General features: G+C 46.5%; 2 pseudogenes; one reads left to right on the top strand and one right to left on the bottom strand.

Moving 5' to 3' along the window:
* Positions 1 to 4908: 4908 nt before the first annotated feature.
* LOC146193817 (uncharacterized) lies at positions 4909 to 5736 on the top strand (annotated as a pseudogene).
* A 361-nt stretch (positions 5737 to 6097) lies between these two features.
* Positions 6098 to 7948, bottom strand: LOC146193816 (uncharacterized; annotated as a pseudogene).
* Positions 7949 to 8565: the final 617 nt, after the last annotated feature.

The following is an 8565-nucleotide window of genomic DNA, read 5'->3' as shown; positions in this document are numbered from 1 at the left end:
GCCTCTCTTTGCCCAAGCCAGCGTACCTACAAGCCGATTTTGTGTGCATGATGGCCTTCTATGGAAAAAGAGTTATTCGTCTGTCGGCCAGCGATACCTACTCGTAGTTCCCAAGACGTTGTGCACGGACGTATTGCGTGTTATGCATGATGATCCATCTTCTGGGCATTTGGGATCGATTCGAACACTCCACCGTGCTCAATAAAGATTTTACTGCCCCAGAATGCGCTCGACGATTGAACAATACGTTGCCAGTTGCAAGCAATGTCATCGCCACAAACGTCGAACTGCAACTCCATCTGGCTTGCTGCACCCTGTGAATTCCCCGACAGCTCCGTTTGATCAAGTAAGCATTGACCTCGTAGGTCCGTTTCCGAAGTCCGTGGATGGAAATCGCTGGATTGTAATCTGCGTGGACTATCTCACACGTTACTGTGAAACCGCCGCTCTTCCATCTGCTACGGCGCATCAGGTGTCGCTTTTCTTGCTGCACTCAGTCATCTTACGACACGGGCCGCCACGAATTGTCATCACTGATTGTGGCCGACAATTCACTGCTGATGTTGTTGAAGAGCTCATGCGCTTATGCGCCGTAACTTTCCGACACTCGACGCCATACCATCCTCAGACAAATGGCTTGACTGAGCGCGTCAACGGAACGCTTATCAACATGCTAGCCATATGTGGACGCAGGGCATAAGAACTGGGACACCATACTATCCTTCATCACGTATGCGTTTAATACTGCCACGCATGAGGCGACTGCGTGCAGTCCATTTTTCCTGCTCTATGGCAGACAGCCACGCTACTCCCTGGATACTATCCTGCCCTTCACAAGCCGTTAAGACCCCTGACTGGCTGAGACCCTGTGTCTCGCCGAAGAAGCTCGGAGAATCGCCCGATTACGGTCTGGTGCTTCACAAGAACGTTCTAAAGTGCGATACGATGCCAGTCACCGGCGGGTCACGTACTCTGTAGGTGATTTAGTCTGGCTATAGCGTCCAGTTCGGCGCCGTGGCCTACATCAAAAACTCTTGGCCCACTATGACGGCCCATATGTGGTTGTCAAACGCATTAGTGATTTAACCTATGCAATAACCGGCCTGACAGCATCGGGTCGCCGGTCTGCCAAAACCGGACTATGTCATGTTGCCCGCTTGAAGCCGTGTCAGCCTCGCACGACTCACGAACACGCCCTGAGGGCTTCGTCTGAGTAGGGGGGAAATGTCACGCTACTGACGATGATGAAGGGTTGTGATGATATGGCAGAAGAGGAGGAAGAAGCGTTGATTTCTGGGCGCTAGTAGGCTACATATTGTTCCGCTACATCAGCACTGTAAATAAACATCCCTTCGTATTACATCGTAACAATATTATTGAATTATTAAGTTAAGCCATAACTAAATGCAAAAATTAATTCATCGCAAATCATGTAATGTTTAGGTGATCCAAGGTTGCTGGCCTGTAAGGGTTGTACTTGACTGCTAAGATTTTGCTAGTAGAAACACTGACTCGACTAAGAGCCAAAAACTCGGAGACGATGTCAAACTGAAGTAAAAGTCGCTCTGCACTGGCATTGTTCTATCCTCATGGAAGCTGGCCAAAGTACATCCATTATTCAAACCTCGTAACAAACGGTTATTAACTAAGGCCTATTTCAATAAATCATATTCATGTAGGGCGATGGAGTACATAATTCACATTTTGTTTTTAGTTCTGGTACTAAGAGTCCCCAAGGCGCGCCAGCTTCTGCTTCCTCCTCTTCACACACAGCTGCTTCTCCCTTCTGATCATCATCTTCATGATTATCATTATCATCATAATCCTGACTATACCCACGGCAGGGAGACGGCCTCTTCCATATACCTCTAATTAACCGGGCCATATGCTAGCTGCATCCACTTGACCCCAGCGAACTTCTTAACCTCATCTGCTCACCTAACTTTCTGCCGCCCCCTACTACTCTTTCCTTCCCTTGGAATTCAGTTTATCTTCTCTTCGCACTGCATGTCCTGCCTATGCTTATCTCGTCTTCATAATTTCCGCTAGAATGTCAGTAGTGTAAGTTATTTATCTTACCTACTTTTCACGCTTTCAATCCCTTAACGTTACCCCTACCATTTTTCGTTCCATAGCCCTCTGTGTTGTTCTCAACTTAAGTAGAACGTTCTTCGTCAGCCTCCACGTTTCAGCCCCATAGATGAGTATAGGTAAAATGCAACTGTTGATACCGGCAACCTGCTAGTCATAATCTGCGAGTGCTTGCCGAATGCGCTCCATTCCAGTCTTATTCTCCTTGTGATTTCCCTTTCATGGTCCGGATCTGCGGGTACTACCTGTCCTAAGTAGATATATTCGCCTACTACTTCCAGTGGTGCTCTACCTTACGTAAATTGGTGTCCCTTCCCGAGCCTGTTCAACATCACACACACACACACACACACACACACACACACACACACACACACACACACACACACACACACACACACACACACACACACACACACACACACACACACACACACACACACACACACACACACACACACACACACACACACACACACACACACACACACACACACACACACACACACACACACACACACACACACACACACACACACACACACACACACACACACACACACACACACACACACACACACACACACACACACACACACACACACACACACACACACACACACACACACACACACACACACACACACACACACACACACACACACACACACACACACACACACACACACACACACACACACACACACACACACACACACACACACACACACACACACACACACACACACACACACACACACACACACACACACACACACACACACACACACACACACACACACACACACACACACACACACACACACACACACACACACACACACACACACACACACACACACACACACACACACACACACACACACACACACACACACACACACACACACACACACACACACACACACACACACACACACACACACACACACACACACACACACACACACACACACACACACACACACACACACACACACACACACACACACACACACACACACACACACACACACACACACACACACACACACACACACACACACACACACACACACACACACACACACACACACACACACACACACACACACACACACACACACACACACACACACACACACACACACACACACACACACACACACACACGCACGCACGCACGCACGCACGCACGCACGCACGCACACACGCACGCACGCACGCACGCACGCACGCACGCACGCACGCACGCACGCACGCACGCACGCACGCACGCACGCACGCACGCACACACACACACACACACACACACACACACACACACACACACACACACGCACGCACGCACGCACGCACGCACGCACGCACGCGCACACACACACACACACACACACACACACACACACACACACACACACACACACACACACACACACACACACACACACACACACACACACACACACACACACACACACACACACACACATGCTCCCCCAGAAAACTTCCGGTCTGTGGGTCTCTCCGTGTTTTGTTTGCTTCTGTGCGTGCTGTTCGCACTTCGCTGCGCGATGCTTTCTTCCAGCAAACTATCTCCCTCGAAATGGATTTGACGTTGAAGCTGCTGTGCTGTGCCCGACTGCACTCCACGGTCCGGAACAAATCTTTCAGAAATACGAACATGCATGTTGCTTGTTGAAGACGAACGTAGAAAAGCGTGGATCACTGCGGTTAGAACAGGACAAATAGCAGCCAACAAAAAGCTCGCAGATTTGTTTCAAATATTATTTCGTATATTGAGGAGGGACCACAAACACTTTGTTCAAGGCAAGTAACTTTTTGGACCTACGATGTCGTAACACGTAATACTAAAATTTTTGCTGCTTGAGCGAGACAGTCAAGCGTGCGGCGTCCGAGTGACTTTTCGCTGTGCATGCAACAGCCACGGCAATGCAGCCGAAATGAAATCTGCAAGAGCGCGTGATTAGGTTGGGTCTGGACGCGTACGCGAACGCCTGCAAAAACGTGCAGCACTCGCTATTTAATTGAAAGCAGCGTATCATGAATCACTTCTGTGCTAACGGCGCGCAAAGCTTTTTTTTTTGCAATTTCGCTTCCACGCCAAGAAGCTCGGTACCTTGTGAACGATTACGAATGCTGCCACATCCCTCCTGCAAGTGTTTCAGCTGTAGCACAAAGGAATCTCGAGCGGTGCCCACGTTGTGCGCACTGTTTTTTAAAACAAGTACCAATGTGTATGGACTATCACTTAGATTGTACTCCCGCCCCTTGTCCGCGGTTTTGTGTTCAGGGTGCACGTTATGCATGGGTATGTTCCGTTATCTAATTGCCCCCCCCCCCCTTTTTTTTTTCAGGCAAGTCTTTGTCTGACCCGAACCACCTGGACTACATTACGATGGTGTTTCCGTATACCTGGCGCAAGTTAATGTTCAGCAGAAGGTGGCAAGATATGGGTGGGCTCAAACAAGATTTGAAGCCAACTGTGCCTGCAGCAGCACATCCTGGCCTCTCCATGGGTGCAAGTAGCCGTCATGGATGAGGACACTGCTCGCAGAACGCGCGACACCGAAACTGAGAAAGCACTCTCCATGCACAGCATTGCAGATCTCGTCGAAGAAAACAGATTCTTTTTAAGGACCAGGTAGCATCTTTAGAGCTGGAGGTTGAAGCAGGCAATAAAAAAAAATTAATCTGGAAAGCCACAGACAACCACACCTTTCAAAAAGGACAACAGATATAGTCATGCAGTCAGACAACACTGTTAAACTTCATAAAAGCCTTGCTTCAATACAGATGTTGAAAGTACTGCTCCAGATGATTCTGTCCATCTGGACGCCAACCTACAGAGCTTCACTTCACAGCAGCTTATTCTTGCGCTGATGCGTCTACGGCTAGGCCTCCTGAATGAAGACCTAGCATCTTGATTTGGCATTTCTCTCGGCAGTGTAAGTATCATTTATCACACATGGATCGACGTGCTGGCAGCAAACATGCAGAAATGTATCATTTGGTCATCTCTGATGTGCGCTTGATTCACACAACCTAAAGCGTTATCAAACAAATTATTTGACCACCTGAGAGGAATATTTGATTGCACAGAGGTGTTTATTCAGGGGCCCACATACATGATGCCCGAGGAAAGACTGATTCAAACTATAAGCACCACAATACTGGAAGTGCTTGCCTCTATCCCACCATCAGGAGCCATATCTTTTGTTTCCAAATCATAGGGAGGTAGGGTTTCTAACAAAGAGTTGACCTTGAAAAGTGGACTTCTTAACAAGGTCGAAGAAGGAGACTTGTTTTTGGTAAACAGGTTTTTTCCTGTGTGAAGAAATGTTTGCTCCACATTGTTCCGCAATTCAGATGCCTTCCCTGACTAAGCGAAGGACACAACCACCAGGGGTTGAAGTGACTGCATCGAGAAAGCTTTCCAGTGTACGAATGCAGGTGGGACGGGCCATAACCCACCTAAAAGTCTTCAGGGTTTTCCAGATAGTACTTCCAGTAAGCTTTGTGAAGAGAGCTGGAGATGATCATGCAACCATTAACAAAATTCTCATTGTGTGTAGTGCACTTGTCAACTTCCAAATACCTGTAGTTAAGAGCCAGCTTGAGTAACTGTGTGACTATGTGTTAGAAAGATGGCTCTTTTTTGAAAATATGCTACACGGCCGTTTTGAATTACCATTTAGAAGTTTTCTTCGTGTGCGTTAGGTGACGCCGAGGGTGAGGACGCCCACTCACGAATGTACTTGAAAACTCAAGAGCGATTGATGAAGCAGCTTCCAGTCAAGCAGGCTCGGGCTCAATTGCACTTGAAAGTTGCTGTGTGACAAACTTTATCTTCATTGAGTTGGGTGCAGATCGAGTTCAATGAGGATCGAAAGTGTATGTGTAATAGAGGTATAAGTGTGTGCAAGCTGCCTGTATGTACTGGAGTAAGACTATATTTTTTACCTTTACTTGCTGCAAGAATGCTCTACACTTGTTGATCAGTCCAGGTTGGTGTGCTATTTTGAGCTCTAGGAACAGGTTCGGGCACTGGCTGGCCTGTCTTCGGCTTGAAAAATATCATGTCGCTGACTGGCGCCGCCTGCATTCAGTTGACGTCAACTCAGTTTACGACGAGGACTTGCATGGCACGACAGGATGGCAAAAGAAACAAAAACAGTTTAGGCTTACAGTCCTATTCCTTGATACCTTGATCTACTTGCATCCAATATCAGTTGGCAATGGGCTGTGCAGTCCATACTTGAAATTTGTTTCCACACTGAACAGGAGTGCAGCAGCGCGAATGCAGCATTCTTCTAGCCTGAAATTTGCAACAGTGCAGTCATATCAGCTTAAGAGTACTACTAAAAACATTGTAGGGAAGACATTAAACAAACCAAAGCAAAGAATGAGTGCCAACATCTCTCAATCATTCAACTATATTTATGTACATTGATACTCACTGCTCACACTTACAATGTAAACACATTAATAAAGTTTCAAGATCTGTGATGTACCAGCAGCACAACTATTCGAGTCCATAATTCAAGTAGCCATTTAAATGTTTGTCTACAGAGCTGTGCAGCATTACAAATGGGTAAAAAGTAGCGCACCTGCTTCGTAATGGCAACAATAATGGGCTTTTCATAGCTGTTATGCCTGTGCTCTTTGCTTGAGTTTAAAGTATTTTCACTGAAAGCGAAAACCAAAAAACAATCTGTTGCCATGGATGGCAAAGGGGATTTTTTGCTGTTGTTGTGGAAAACGAATTGATGTCACATGTTTAGTCACTGGTATATAACTATAAATAAAGAAAGAAATGCAAAAACAAACATTTTAATCTGAGCTCATTACCAGTTTCCAACATTTGAGGAAAGACAGTTGCTTCCTCACAAATAACGACAATAAAGAAAATGCATCCGTGGCTTCGGGCTGTTCATTTCTTTGCTGCCCCTTTCTGAATCTCGTAACTCACTTGCTTGTTCTGCGCACTGCCCCGAAAGAAGCTACATCCTTTTCTCTTTCTAGCGGTTGTTTATTTTTCACAACCCAAACAAAAGAAAATGACTGCTGCCAGCCGCGGTAATCGTCATCTGCACTTGTGACACGCTAGCTATTGCTGGCGGAAAGCAGAGACAGCAAGAGGGCAGAAGGAAATAAAAGTGGGAGCGATAGGAAGAAAGGACAGGAGGTTAGGTTCTAGAATAGTTCGATTATTTAGTTTCACAGCGAATTGGACGAGCGCTCTACAAATATTAATACATGCGAGTAGTGAAGGCATTTACTATTATCGGTTACTTACCCAGAAATGCAGGCACAGTGAGCGCTGACTACTGTTCCGTCGTCGTTAACATTTTGCTATGGGCAATATGTTTTGGACAAAACTTGGCTGGCTTCTATAGTTGCCACTCCGACGACGATGCCGGCCACACGCTTGCCGGACTTGAACGACGCAAGGCACTTCAGTTTTGCGCTGACAAATGCATCGTAAAAGCTTCGGTGATCTTGTAGTTCTTAAACTGTTCTATTGTGTAAAATCACATACCTTCCACAAAATAAAAAAAAAATGTCTGCTGCAGTGACTGGCGGAAGGTTTTCGGAGCCGGCTGAAAACTAGACGCGCACCACATCGCCGTTCAGCGGATCGGGCAGCTCTGCGCCTCTAAATAAAGGCTTCTAGCGATACCGATCCTTCACTTCGGGGCTGTAGTCGCTCGACATAACCATAACTACATTAGAGACTAAGAATGAGCCCAAAGCTGCACACAGAAACACCGACGCACTGGTCGCACGTCGCACACGCCTTGAAAATGCACAACCGGAAGTTTCCAGGGGGCATCAATCAGCGTCAAGCGCGGTTTGTTTGCAAACTCTAAAACTGTCTATATATATATATATATATATATATATATATATATATATATATATATATATGGCGACATTACCCTAGAAGCAAGGAACAATAATTTCAGGGATATCATTACTGAGTGCGCGGTAGAAATAGGCGGTAGGATAGTTAGAGAGGATACCGGTAAGCTGTCTAAGGAGACGAAAGATTTGATTAAGAAACGCCAGAGTATGAAAGCTTCTAATCCAACAGACCAGATCGAATTGGCCGAGATATCAAAGCTAATCAATAAGCGCAAGGTGGCCGATATAAGGAAGTATAACATGGAGAAAATTGAGCATGCTGCAAAGAACGGGGGAAGCCTTAAAGCGGTAAAGAAGAAATTGGGCATAGGCAAAAACCAGATGTATGCGATAAAGGACAAGGCGGGCAATGTCATCACTAATATGGACAAGATAGTCAGAGTAGCCGAGGAGTTCTATACAGATCTCTACAGTAGCCAAAGTAGTCAGGACCGTAATGAGATTGGCGGTAGGGAAAAACAGTCAGACGTTCCACCAGTGACGAAAGACGAGGTCAAGAAAGCACTAGAAACTATGAAAAGGGGG

This window comes from Amblyomma maculatum, chromosome 4 (assembly GCF_055883805.1).
Source record: "Amblyomma maculatum isolate TAMU_Amacu chromosome 4, ASM5588380v1, whole genome shotgun sequence".
Classification (NCBI taxonomy): Eukaryota; Metazoa; Arthropoda; class Arachnida; order Ixodida; family Ixodidae; genus Amblyomma; species Amblyomma maculatum.
The sequence above is the reverse complement of the archived record's forward strand: the minus strand, read 5'-3'. Positions and strand labels throughout refer to the sequence as shown.